The following is a 14742-nucleotide window of genomic DNA, read 5'->3' as shown; positions in this document are numbered from 1 at the left end:
TTGAATTTCGTGTTCTTCAAAGAAATTACTGAGCGTTTATCATTCCATTTGTGTCGTTTTTACCCTCGTTACTTCACTTATTTTAACCAATATCCTCAATAAATGCTTTTAATATGAAACTGCTGACAGGAAATCGTATTATTTCTGTTTCCGGGGTAATTTGACAATAGCAGTGTATTGACGAACCAAGACCAGAGGATGAAGCGCTCGGCAGTTCGTCCCATGAAGCTCGACTCCTGAATCTCTTGTAAGTTTTTTTTCACCTTGTGTTTTATTTCGTGTCGGATTAATGTGTAACGGAAATGCCTTTGAACACTGAGAAAGGATGCAACAAGTGCTGCCAAGTGCGCACATAGCGTTGCACCTGCAGGGTCATGACAAAACTTTTCTCACTGACTCTGTTGTGTAACTTAGATAACTCAACGCTTATGTTAGTCGACGAACCTGCTTTTAGTAACGTTACGTTTATTTTTCTTGCACGCTCGCTATGTTGTGTGAATGCCTATGCTGTCAAATAGTGTTTGCCTTTAGCTAGTTCACTTAAGCTAAGTCACTTTAACACCAAATTCTGCTCAAAATTCAAAGTTGTGCTAACGTCACCCGTTAACCCTGTTGTTCCTTAGGTTAGTTTCTAAAAACGTCAAACCAAACTTAAGCTATATGAAAATGACAGTGCCACTTAAACAATACGTCAACAACATTATCAACATCTCAATTTCTATTAATCATCCTCATCTCCTTGTCAGATGGTTCCAGAACATTAGCATTCATCACCTGCTAACCATTCTGAGGCTGACCAGTTGAGACACCTTTTTTTAATAATGACGTTTCATCACACTCATGAGTTGTCACCCATTTGATGTTTGCTTGAAAAATTCTCGCAAGGATTAATTTCTAATTACTGATTAATTTTCTGTCAAATGGGCAGATGAGCTCAAACCACTTTGTTTGTTCCCCTGAACAAAACCCAACTAACCTGAAGATCTTCTGCTCTACCCCAAAACACCAGCGCCATCCCCTCAGCAGCATCCTCTGGGCTGCAGTCATGTGTTCGCCACACATGTTCTGAAGGCACATGCACAGACACTCTTCATCTTTATCCATTTGTTTACCTCATATCTAGCCTTGTTTACCTGTCTGTCAAGCTGCTCTGTTCAGTTTTTAGTGCGACATTATGTCTTTGTCTCTTCCTTTTCTCCATTGTCCCCGCATGTCTAATTGTCTGTCAGTTGTGTGTGCTTCCTCCTCTGTTTGTACTTCCCCACACTTACATCCTATTTTATTTCTTTTTCTTTTTTTTTTTTGCATCACGTTGTTTTCTTCCCTTTTCCTCACCTTTCCCACTTTGCTGACTGACCACAAGTGAATAGCTTTGTAAATGGTTATTGTGGCCTCTTCATGTATTAGCCATAAGCATTTCATACATATTTCATTTACATCATAATGTTTTTTCCATTAGTGTGTGTTTTTTTTTTCCATCTGATGAGCTTGTGGAACAATCCTTTGACAGATTTTCTCAAATAATGCCGGAATGAGTAATGTTATAGAGCTAGGCTGAGGTATTTTTGTTTTGGTCATCTTCTACAAAATCTCCTTCAGGCCTTTTTTAAATTGATAATTAATGCAAAGCTCTCAGTGGATTTAAGCCTGATGATACCAAGGAAAACTAATATTTAAACAGGCAGTGTGATAATGGGAATGGATTTAGACTCAGTGCTGCAGTGGAATTTTATTTAGTGTTTTCCTCCAGTGTTTTCCCATAATTAAATAGCAGCGCTCTCTTGTCTGCTGGACTAAAGTTAAAAGTTTGACAGAACATTGACAGTGAAGTGTTCAGTTGCTTGCTCTTTGTCCCCTCCGCACTATGAAATCACTTCATGGTGACTCATCTGTCCAGCTGCTCAACACTGGACAATATAAAGGCTTCTCTACCAGCTGAGAATCGTGCACACACATGCACACACATGCACACATACCCAATCTTCATCCCATAGACACTGAATCACCGCCCTTAATGCTTATGTATTGAGTTTCAGGAACACTGGGATAGTTTAGGTCCACTATAGAGCAAACTGTAATGTGTTACCAAGTATTGAATCACATATTTGACTTCGCCTCATGTGAGCCTAAATATAGCCCCATATAGGCTTTGTTTTGATTTTTCTTCTCAGTTTTATATTATATATAGTCTTAAGAAGAATGGCTAGGAAGGTGCAGTTTACTTGCACTCTCTAAGTTATTGTTCTCAAACTTGTGAAGTTGACTGCTTTTGCTGTCATTTCATGATTAGGTCCCATCTCAATGCTGCATGTTTAATCCGCAAGGATATCCCTGCTGTAAGCCCTGCCAAAAGAATGTGCCTATTATGTACTGACAAGCTGATACATGATAGCTAATCCTCACATAGTCCTCTCTGTTATGTTTAAAAAAAAAAAAAAAAAAAAAATCAATGGTAGAGGCCTAGACTTGTCATTGCTGTCCATGTGGATACTGTCGGCTTTGTCACCTTCTCTTGCTGTGGCTCATCAGCTATCCTGTCACACTCACACCGTAGAAAGGTAATTGGGCCCCTTTTCACTTGGTAAATGCTATTCTGAGAACGAGACCTGTCTGCCACAGCTGAAGTAGGGTAATTTACTGGTGCTGAGGCGATACATTACAAGGCTGATGATTGTGTTCAAGTGTACAGCACATTGCTGAGAAAGTGATAGATGTGTGATTTCAGTCTGAGTAATAAACCCGCCGCCTAACATTCGTCGACTGTATTGTCTCACTGTTCTGTAGGGAATGTACGCTGGAGAACCTCACTGTAATTTAGTTTACTACCGTTGGCAGATGCCAGGGTGCATTGTAAAAACACGATTCACTGCACATTCATTAGGATTTTGATTTTGGAGTCTATGTTTAGTGCAGTTTACAGCACTGCTGTAAACTCAAATGAAAGTAACTCTGAGACTTGGGGAAAATGAGTGAAGCTGTCTACTTTTACACACAGCAAAAACAAAAAGCCTTTATCCTCTTGTTCAGGATTCAGGGTGTACCAACTGAATCAATTTAGGACAAAGAACTGTCTGCCATTTATGCTTTCAGATAGCACTAACCTGCAAATTAGTGTGTCTCGAACTTAGTCAGACAACCTTGAGGGATGATTTTTGTGGTGGCAAGATTACTCGTGGACAGGATGAGACAATAACTTCTACTGTAATGCATTTTCATGTCAGTCTTCAGCCATCTGCTAATATTGAATCAAATCAATCAACCTGAAAAGGGATTTGTGCATCGCTGCTTTTTCCAGATGACATAGCTTTGCTGGCTTCATTGGGCTCTGACTTCCGCTGTGCAAAGGGCTTGTTTGAAGGCAGGTGCACAGCATTTGAGACGAGGGTCAGCACTTGTTAATCTGAAGCCTTGTACTCTTTTGGAAAGAAGTGGATTGTTCCCTTTGGGTTTATAAGATGCTGCCCTTAATGAAAGAGTTCAAGTGTCTCTGGGTCCTGTCATGAGTGATGATAAGATGTGTTTAGCCATTTTCATCACTTTACCACTGTGATTGGCACAGTTGGTTAAAAGGTTTTTTCTCCCTTGCGTCTCATGTTCAGCTTCAACATTTTGTGATTTCCTGTGCAAACATGGATAAATCTTGCAAGAGTGCTTGGGTATGCCCTCTTTGACCTCTCATGACTTACTAGTTTGCACTGGTCTTTGCACTTGCTCCTTTAAAATAGATCTGTGCACTAAGTGAATGGTGGCATATAGCTGAGTGTGGCAGCGCGATTCTTTTAATGATAATAGAAACTGTGTCCGAATGAGCAAGAAATAGAAAACTGAAAGAACAAATGGACAGGCTGGACAAAACTCTGGATAGGTCTCCCACCCCAGCAATCCTCTGTGAATGATTAAAGTGCAGTGCGAAGGATTGCAGTGATAATACATGTACCATTTTTACCTCTCGTCTCTTTATACTCCTGATAAAATTGCCGGTCCTAGGACCACGCTGCATTTACCATCATCCCTACCAATCCATTTGGGTTTATAACTGTAATGTAGCCCCTCGTTTGTGTCTTCTGTCCCACCTTGCTTTGTTGTACAACCCTGACTCCAAGACACTGTCCTCATTCCATAGGTAAACAGGTTCATTGGTGACAGGTGATAGTATCATGATTGGGTATGAAAGGGGCATCCTGGAAAGGCTCAGTCGTTCACAAGCAAGGATGGAGCGAGGTTCACCACTTTGTGAACACATGATTGGATTTGCTAGCATCTAACACCCTAAAATGTGGCCTTCGGACTGGACATGACAGCACATAAAAGACTGGGTAGTGAAAACAGTTTCGGTGTCATTTATTTCTTTGCTTCAACTCTTTTACTGTTGTTTTCTTCTTCCTGTTGAATTTAAAGACTACTGATCAAAGTATTTCAAATGAATTCTGTCTGCTGCTGATCAGTTGACAGGAGCGTCCCCTTTGTAATTACTTGCATGTTGACAGTTTGACAGTCGCCTCTGTAAAACTTGTTAGACAACATGTGCCAGCGTTGCCACAGCTAATCATCAGACGCCCATCATCAAAGAATTGTTGCCACACTTGATGAAAATACCGAATTTTGGGGAGATTTCAAATGCAAATTGTGTGAATTCAGATTTCAGTTGTGTTTCCCATACTTCATGTGTGCAGCATTGAAACAAATGGTCCCCAAATTCCTAACCCCTCTTAAAAATTAGCTAAAATCAAACATATTAACAACCTTCCTACAAATAGATGCAAACGTAACCTAATAGATTCACCGCAACGATTAAAGAGGTAGTGAAAGGTGAGGAGGCAGCTTTTCAATGTGATTTTGGTTATATATCGATGGACAGCACCATATGGCGTGAGCACCGTTTAGGGAGGAACTCATAGATAGATAGCCTAATGTGGAAGTAGACAGGTAATGTTTGGCAGCTGGAGATAGAGCTGTACCATTAGTGTCACACTGCGCTGCTCAGCATTGTTCCTCTTAGCAAACAGAACGAGGCTGCAGCCAACCTGTGTGGTAGAAAGCTGCTGTGACGATGGGACGGTGAGGGAGATGATGGGGAACTAGTTTGTTCCCTCACGCAGACGCTTACGGGACGGAGTCACGCCTGCTGACCTGTCCCCAGCCTCTGTGACTTCTCCACCACTATCTGCCTCACTCCTTTCCCCCCATTTTTCTCCTTTCTCTTCCCTTTCCCCCCCCTTTATCACTCTCAACCCCCAACTTATTTTTTTTCTTCCCTCCTCACTCTGTGCATAGGGAGTGGTGTTTTAGCAGTCATGTGACTTTTTGTCTGAACACAATTGCTGGTGTTTGCCATTGGCCGATTTTTCTTTGAAAGAGCGTTGGTTTCCCGGGTGACGGGGAATGGCGGCACCACTTCACTTTTCTCTGCAGCTGCCCCCTCCCGCCCCTCCCCTCCCATCTGCACTGCTCTGAGCCGGTCTCTCTGTCTCTTCTGCAGGCTGTGGTAGATCAGGTAGCCGTGAGCACGACACACACACACAGACAGTGACAGGATTGTGTGGCTCTTCCTCCTCCTCTCCTTCTTCTCCTTTTTCGTCAGGCAGGCAGTCACAGAGACCACTAGACTGCAGGAGGTGAGTGAAACAAATGGCCTTCTTTTTTTGTTTTTTTTTCCCACTGAGTTTGTTTCTTTTCTAGTTGAACAACACATGGCTGAACTGGTTTTTCAATGCTGCATGCAAAGTAAACACAAAAACCAGGACAGATTAGTCGTTGATAAAACAATTTCTTGCCGTTTTAAAGTTGGTCCTTGTTTTTTTATCGGTTGCATTAGTCAGCACGGTAACACTGTTTGACATTTTTAGGAAAACGCACGCTTAGCACTGCGACAATATGTAAGATTAAGTGATATTAACCGATGACGAATCATTCAGAAATCTTTGTCAGCACCGGTATGAACCTATATTGCATTCTAACTGAAGTGTTTCTATATTTGTTATCTTATGCCACATAACATACAGCACCACTGCTGGCTCTGCTTTCTAAATGTCCAACAGGACAGACTAAAACCATGTGTGGATGACAGGGTCAAGATGGGCCAAAGTTATTCCGCTGCTGTAATGAGAGCTGTACAGTGGGCTTAGTCCCTTTTTATGTCCCATGAAAGATTCAACAGCTGTGTGCTCTGCTCTGCTCGTCATGGCACAAACACAATGTGGGTTGTGTTTGGGAATCGGGCCGCTGTGGGAGGATTTTCTGGCATGGTTACCGTCCTGAAGTGGTGCCCTCTCCGCTTCCCTAGTCGGGCTCCACCAACCAGGTGGTCGCGTCTATTTGGTCACCATGGTAACGCTGAAAACAGGCTCCCCGCCCCTCCCTCAGGTGCACTTTATCTGATGACCTGATGGATCCTCAGCGCACACACGCTCACACTCCCATACACAAACACACACTAGCATCTGTTTGTTGACACTTGACCCCTCACAGAGAGACAAGGGACACATGAAAGAGGAGTTCGCTGTTGGCAGATGCGACTGATTTTTGTCGCTTTTATCACTGCAGAACGTGGGCCGCCAGCTTATATGTAGTGAATGTGAGGTAAAAGGCCTCACATGGGTCCAAGGACATGCATCAAACACATTCATTGATTCAGACAAAGCAGAGTGGTTGCACTCATCTTTGAAAGAGTCAGCAGTGATCCTAAATCACAGAGTTTAATGTACTTTAAATTTACCTCAAATCACCACCCTTAAAAAGGGAAAATGATAGTCCATCAATTCATTCAGTCTCAGTTCTGGAGGTTGCGACTAAGTTCTTTACTCGTGACTGTAATTCTACATACACACAAACCACGTGATCAAGTTCCTCTTGAGTGAAAGTCTTTTTAAACTACAAACTACACACACAACTAGTAAATACTAAACCATAGAAAGGAAAGACTCAATGCAGCCATGAATAAATGCTATGAATACAGCGATGAGCAACTTCTTATATTATTTTGATTTCCTTTAAGGCTAACAGCATGAGCTTAATTAGTCCCTATGAATACTTTTCTTTACCAAGTCAGCCTCCCCTCAGGCTATATGCTTGCCTCTTTGTAAACAACTTAGCCATTGATGTCTGGCTGTTGACCTTAGACCACCTCAAGCAGGTGTGGAGTGTGGAGTCTCGTGCTTTGTGTAAGGTCATTCTTCGGGGCTTGTTAAAATGATTGAGCCAACTCATGTTTGAGGCTGCAAATTGGACTGTTCATCATTCCAAGTCTCTTGTTACCTGCAGGCAAATAGAACAGATTTGAGGCTGCACAGTCAGATGGGCTGGAAACTAAACAATTTTTTTTTTTTTTACAAGTACGATGAACTTATCAGTTGCTTGTCTGTGTTGTATGTTTGAAGACTCATTAAGTGAGAAGGGCTGGAGTGGGTGTCATTGATCCACAGCCTGGCATCGCGTAGCTGATGCAACCAGGAGGAAACTGACGCTGAGGCCTTGTTGTTGCTTCTGACAGTCTGTCATGATGTCACCGCTGCTGACCCGACAATCCTAACATTCCTGCTGATAGGGTTTTATGCAGACGTGGAGGGGAATATGTGGGAGATATGTGGGAGAGATGCACAGACTTGCACACATATGGCCTTTGTCTAAGCGCTGATTAGTAATCTGGCATATGTGTACTGACACACACGCGCGTACGTTATTAATTCGGCCTCATGCACAAGCCCACTCCAGCACACACTCAGACCCTCCACCACTGCAGCGAAGATGGCGATGACAGTCTCACCGGCCTTGTTAAAATTCAACAGGTCTTTTAAGTGTCTGTACTTGAAGTTCTAGCAAATCTGTTTTGCATATATCCTCTGCTTCAAACTGAAATGTCTGTTGTTAGAATGGTGTGATTAGAGAGATCCAACTCCATTATGTACTGGTATCATCATGTCTCTCTGTGTGTGCGCATGCCTGCGTACATTTCTCTGTTTCTGTGTGCTTACAGCGCATGATTGTAGCTACAAAAGACTTTCTTACTATAACACAGCTACAGCCTTCCTTTGATCCAGTAAAGCCACTGAAGGAAGGAGATGACAGGCCCGGTGCACTGAAAGCTTTTAAGTGCTGTTTGTGCTGTTCGAGCTGCAGGTGTTTGGATAGTCCTTTCCCCCAGACGCTTTGTGGAATAGAGCGGCATTGTAAACATTGTTTTGAGTCAATGGACAGAAAAGTGAGGGTGACATCTTGGTCTATATGGAGGACAAATTGAAAAGCATTTAGACTCAACGGACAGATGTAACACAACATTTGTCAAACAAATCACAGGCGGAGGTGTGCAGAGAAAGGTGTAGACAGACTTGGCGTCAGTGAGTACGTCCGGGTCTGGGGGCCTCTTTCTCGCTCTGTGTGGGGCTTACAAAGCTTTTGTTCACCTCTGACCCCTGACCTGCTCCCACCTGATAACGCCCCTGTCACTAACTCGCATTTCCTGTGCATCCAGCGCCTGCCCTCCGCTGGCTTTTGTTTTTACTGAGATCATCATTAAATCAGCAGTTCCTCCCCACAATGCAGGCTAATATCTCATCTTGCCCACTCTTTGTTTTTCGCTCCTTGCTCTCTCGGCGCGCATGGTCTTTACCAGCGTTGTAGCCTGTGTATTTGGTCCCCCTTCTGTCCTGACAGATCCACAGCCAGGACCTGGGGCACGGACACAGGTGGTCACTGGTGTTGGGTTGGGTTTGTTTATGGTTTTGTTGGTCCGGCACCAGTTTGATTTTATGTGAGCTGACTGAACTGCCGTTTGTCATCCTGAGACTTTCTGGCAAATTAAAAGCAGCCTGCATCAGCAGCCTGTACAGATGGTGCTAAATCCAACTTGTATTGCATTAGTAATAAGCAATATGACAATGTGATTAAACTCTGTGGGTTAACAGTGCCGTATACAACATCAACGTAATGCTATGTACAAATATTTGTGGAATGCTGCATGAAAGAGACTTACTTTTTTTGTCTAGAGGGACACAGTTGTGCCGTTCCAATGACGGATCCGGTGCGGTTGTATCATTTCAGAAGCGTAGTAGTCCAGCCTTGAACTATGGCATCGTTTTGGAGAGTCCAACACTGAATGTCTTCTGTGATTATTTATCCATATTCCCATGTTGAAAACAGTTATTGTTGCTATTGGCATGGTTTTGAGCTGTTCACTGGCAGTCCCATGATGCCTTTGCTTGAGTCTGTCATCCAATCAGAGGCTTTGTTTCTGACTGGGCATATGTGGCAGCTCTGATGTCAAACACATTGTGTCACGGAATAATGTAATTACTGACGCCTGAAATAGACATAAATGATGTTAAGTAGAACAGTTAAGTTGAATAGTTACTATGGGAAATGAGAACACAGTGTGTCACTCAGAGACTCTGACTTTGGTGCCGGCATGCTTTCATCCATGGACCCTCATTATGTTCGACGCGGGAGTAGCTGAGTCACAAATTTGGCATTACTGGTCCGGTATCAAACCGGTTTGAACATTTTTACATCTGCCCAACCCTGCACTGGCATTAGTGTTTTGTTGACTTTGCCTCTCTTTTGTTTTCTGCCTCACTTGCCCTCTTGCATGGGCAAGGTACAATGAGAAATGGAAAGGTGATAGCGGCTACCAGACCCACTGCAGACATCCCATCCAACTTTGTGCATGAGTGAAAACTTGAGGGTCCTGCGACAATCACAGCATTCTCCCAGTCGCAGGCTGTAGCCGATTTTATTTTACTGACACCAGTGGCACCGAGCAGCACAGTGTGGTACTCATGGTGCAGCTTTATCTCAAGAGACAGATAATGACTATACATGTAGAAGTAGGATGAAAACAAACTGACTAGAGGGAGTGAAGTAAGGAGCTCAGACATTGAGGCACTGTTAGCTATGTGCAACATGAAAACAGGGAAGGACAATGCTGTAGATTATGAGACGGGTCCAAATTTATTTCCCCTCAAAAATAAGTTTTGTCACGTAGCCTTTCAAAAATGCAACACAAGGCTATGTGAGAGGTAGCAGTGTTTTTTGAACGGTGGCCATGTAGTCCTGAGCCAGTCTGGACTGGTTCTGAGTAACAAGGGAGAAAAGGAGATGATGGAGAAAGGGTGCCGAAGTGCAGCCAAAGTTCTGACAACTTGGAATCCGCTAAAAGCTCACAGAGATTCTCTTATGTGCTTCATTAGCGCGATCTGAAGAGTGTTCACAGAGGAAAAAAATAAGGCTGTATTTTTTTTGGCCTTCTTTTCAATCCTGTGTTTGGAGGAATGCAACGTTTGTTTACCAGCAGCGTATATGTTGATCCAATTCACCCTCTCTTCCTGTCATTTCCAGGTTGGACTCATTGTTCTCAGGTTCACCTTGGCAATGTATTTTCAATGTAGCCATTGTTATTTCTAGAGATGACATAGTGACATGCATTTGCTTCCAAAACATGAATCATCTTCTGAGCCAACTTTCTGGGAAGAAAACAAAAGTCTTTGTCTGTTCTTGGTGTGCAATGTGCTATATTTACATCTCAACAGTGCAATTACCTTTGCTTATGAAAGCCATCTTGCCTGTCATAATGATACACAAGACATAGCTACACTACTTTAGCAACAACGTTGGCCTGACCATAATGAGACAGCCGAGCTATACTTAGGCATGTTTGGCGCAAACAGAGCATTACTACCTTGCCCTGCTTGCCATGAGTACAAAAACCGACGTCAACAAAAGTTCAGGATTTTGTAACTTCTGAAAATAGAGCTAACATACTCTGCTCCCGTTCCATTCACCATCCAAGCTTTAGTCTTGACCGATCTGTTGTCCACCTGTTGAAGGCTGTTTTTAGTGAAAGGCTGAATAAATAGAGAGAGGAGAAGGGGTGGGGGTTTCAACAGGGAAGACGGGAAAGGGGTGAGCCATAGCAGCAACTTAATGCTATTCATTCTTGGTGAATAATGGCCAACAAAGACACTATCAGCATGTATCCCCCTCACTCTTCTCCCCTCCACAGAACCTATTGAACTGCTGCCAGACCCAACCAGTCTATTTCTCAGCCAGAGAGCCATCTTCCTGTCTCCAGTGAGCTGAGTTACGGCTGGCTCGCCACTCTTTGGACAGATTTATACCTACTATCACTTGTTGAGGTATGAACTTAGTAGTAGGTGATGATTGAAAGCAGTCAAATAGCTATGTAGAGTATGGAGGTTAGTGCGTTTTTCGCCTTTGTGCAAACCAGGGAAGGATTCCTTCTTAAAGTGCAGGTTTTAAAGGTTTTCAGGACGCGTCTTTGTTTTCTTTAGCGTCTTTGCTGAATGCAGAGGGTGGGGGTAGGAGGAGGGGGAGAAGTGGTGGTTGCAAGAATGCTTGAGTCACAGGAGAAAAAGAGGGATGATATGTGGGGTTTGACAGGGGAGGGTGGGATGAGGGAGGCACAGCAATGGGAGGTGCCCTGAGGAATGCCTGGAAGGTGTCAGAGAGGTCTGGGAGACTTTGGCCTGATAATCCTCAACATAACATTACAATACCCTCACCCACCGCTCTGATTTCAGCCCTGTTGTCTGTCTGTCTTCAGCCTCTCAGACCAGTGAGGGCGACTCACCGCCTGTTAACCTTTGCTTAGTCATGTGTTACAAAAAAAAGTCCTTAAATGAACTTGGTGTGGGTCTGACGATGGACAAGCACATGACCAACTGAAGGGTAATGGCCTGTCAGGATCCATAAAGTGTACTTACTTCTCTGCTGCTTTTAAAATGTCACTCCTCCTTGGCACCTCAGCCTTTTCTCACTGTGGCCTTTAGTACCTAAGCAATGCCTCAGGAGGCAGTTCCCCCACTTTTTTTTATTCTAGAATGTGGTCTAAGTGATTTGTCAGACAACACAGCTCTTAGATGTGCCAAAAGCTTTGCTTTATAGACAGAACAGTCTAACAGCTCCCATAGATGTGAACTGACTCTCTGCGGGCCTCTGTGACTCAGCCTGGCTAAAAGCTACAGCATTCTTCACTGTGGTCTTTTGTTTGCATCATTTAATTCATCAAATTAATGCAATTAATCCAAGACATCTATTTTTGGAACATCTGCTTTATACAATGTGCACACTGGTTATTAGGCTCTGACTGCATGTCCTCATTAGTCTGTTCAGATAACAATGTGACATCACTTAAAGGCAAAGTAAACACAGGGATGAAGTAGGTATTGTCAATGGCCTGCTGCTGAATCATAGAGTCTGCCTTCCATAACTAGTCATGAGCAATAAGCATAAGTTCTCTTTCAATGTTTTGTGATTTTGAAACTGGCGTCATGTCAGATTTTGTCACAAGCATTTGTTTCAGTATTTATTATCCAATATCATTGGCCAAAAAATAAATGTATTGTAAAAAATAACAGAAATAATGTTTTAAAAAAAAGCAAACATCGTCCAAACTTCAGAGATATGAAGACACAGTTGTTGCAGAACAAATAACAAATTGACCAGAAAAGGGTGCAAAATTTGGTTTGAAATAACATCCCGACTGATAACTGATACTAGCTTATCACAGGTTTCAGGTTGTTTGGATTTTAGTGAACAGTTAAGTGCTGTAATAACTAGTTATAATTAGAATTAAAACTGAGTAGTAATAGTTTAACATGCCTGCACCCGCTAAAGGCTTGTGTTATCTCTGAGCGTATTTTTTTTGTGTGCACTGTAATCTTACAGTAATAGCTGATAACAGCAGCCACTTACTGTATACTTATTCATATGATTTTGTTATTCATCATCATATGGAAATAGTCTGCAGGCTAATCTACTTTAAAGATCTGCTGTGTGGGATTTATGGGCAACTATTGGCGGAAATGTAATATAATATTCACAGTTATGTTTTCACCTGAAAATAAGAATTGTGTTTTCATTGCCTTCAAATGAGCTCGTTACATCTCTTTGGAGAGCGGGTCGTGTTGCACTGCCATGTTTCTACAGTAGCCCGGAACGAACAAACCAACTACTGTGGCTGCAGAGAGCACCGTTTGCGTTTTTCGTGGTTGCCATAGTGGAGGGTGAGATGAGGGGTATTAGGTTGGTTGCAATCTGCAGCCTCCCTGCTGGATACCACTAAATCCTCCACGCTGGACCTTTAATATATACGCATTAAATATATATTCTGCCTGCTGACCCGGTGGTCAAACACAGCTTAGCTCTGTGTTCGTGTGTGGGAGGAGGGCTGTGGCCATCGGACACTTCCTGATAGTGGCAGTGGTATTGTTACTTAAATGAATGTCGAGTAGTTTCTATAGTCAATTAGGCTTTTGTTTTGCACATGTGTTGCTCTCTGGACCAGAGTGGTCAGATCTAGGTTGCTTTATCCTCTCATTTTCCCACAGGGCGTTGCCAAACTCAAACACACACACACACACACACACACACACACACACACACACACACACACACACACTCATGCACTTTTACTTCTATCCTTGTGAGGACACTCATTGACACAAAGCAGTCTCTTTGCCCTGTCCTAACCTTAATCATTACAACTAAATGCTCAGCCCAAACCCTGGCACAAACCCTCACCGAATCCTTATTCTAACCTAACCCTTAGGAGCATGTCTTAACCCTCAAACAGCCCTTTGAAGGGCTGGCCGAAATCCAAAAATGTCCTCACTCCCCAAGGTCTAAAACTTAAATCGGTTCTCACAAAGATAGCTGGACAAGTAGGCACACACGCACACACATGCACACAGTCTCTCAAATTGCACCTGGTCTGCCGGACTATGACCTCATTCCAGGAAAAGGAAGAGAAAATCACCTGACAGGGCTGTTCTCGTGACAGGAGAGCAGAGGTTGGATGTCTAAAGCCTCAGGTTATAGATCGTACAAACAGTAGAGGCTCATATGTAAATACACAGGCATGCAAAGGGTTTCGCCTTCATTATGCCCTTATCTCCGTGTCTTCTTCCAAGCAGTCCTCTGTGTCATTGGGGAATGTGGAAGAGAAAGACAATAACATGAGGAAATTGATATAGACAGAGAACGACAAAGTGGAACACACAGTTTCAACTACCTGAAAAGGGGGAGGTACCTGATCTGTCAGCACAGCAAGAAAGGGTGGGGAGAAAGAGAGTAAGAGGGAGAGAGAGAGAGAGAGAGAGAGAGAGAGGAGTGACTGAGAGGGTGTGTTTCTGTGTGGGTGAGAGAACAGAGAGGGGGAGGAGGGGTGTCGACAGAGAGAGAGAGAGAGAGAGAGAGAGAACTCCAGCAGTCAGATCTTGGCTGTGGTGAGGACACCCAGGAGAAGTGCATTCCTGAGGCAGCAAGCGAGGAGAAGGCAGCAAGATACAGAGGACAAGTCACGGCATCCTTTAAATCTCCCCCTGACCGCGTCGGACTGCTTCTGACCTCTGCTGTACTCGCATGCTCCTGAAACACACGCGCACTCACACACACACACACACACACACTCACTTGCTGCCTTGCACAGACAGCAGCGGCACAACCGGCTCTGCCGCTCCGTCAGAAGTAAAGGATTTGTGAGCAAAAGAGACGGAGATAATACAAACAGAGGGAGGAGATACAGACACTGAAGAGAAGAATAAGATCTTCTCACTGGGTGAGTGTCGCTGCTTCTTTCACCGCTTGTTTGAATGTGTCCTTGCCTGTTTGAATGTCAGTGTCGGGAAGTTCCTCTGAGGTCAGCTGGTCCGTCTGTGGCTCTGCCGTGTGTTCCAGCATGCATGTAAAGAGAGCTGTTATTATTAATAAGTGTCAGCTTGTGTGTGTCTA

General features: G+C 43.5%; 1 protein-coding gene across 3 annotated transcripts in view; it reads left to right on the top strand.

Moving 5' to 3' along the window:
* Positions 1-174: 174 nt before the first annotated feature.
* rassf7a (Ras association domain family member 7a) overlaps positions 175-14742 on the top strand; it is a 36042-nt gene continuing 21474 nt past the window's right edge. The window contains exons 1-2 of one of the 3 annotated variants that reach the window (XM_070973054.1): positions 175-247; positions 5480-5615. The gene's annotated coding sequence lies outside the window, so the exon portion shown is untranslated. Of the gene's footprint in view, positions 248-5479; positions 5616-14219; positions 14570-14742 lie in introns of those variants that run through there. The other 2 variants (XM_070973056.1, XM_070973055.1) reach the window with 2 other exon arrangements.

Source organism: Chaetodon trifascialis, chromosome 10 (genome assembly GCF_039877785.1).
Source record: "Chaetodon trifascialis isolate fChaTrf1 chromosome 10, fChaTrf1.hap1, whole genome shotgun sequence".
Lineage (NCBI taxonomy): Eukaryota > Metazoa > Chordata > Actinopteri > Chaetodontiformes > Chaetodontidae > Chaetodon > Chaetodon trifascialis.
The sequence above is the reverse complement of the archived record's forward strand: the minus strand, read 5'-3'. Positions and strand labels throughout refer to the sequence as shown.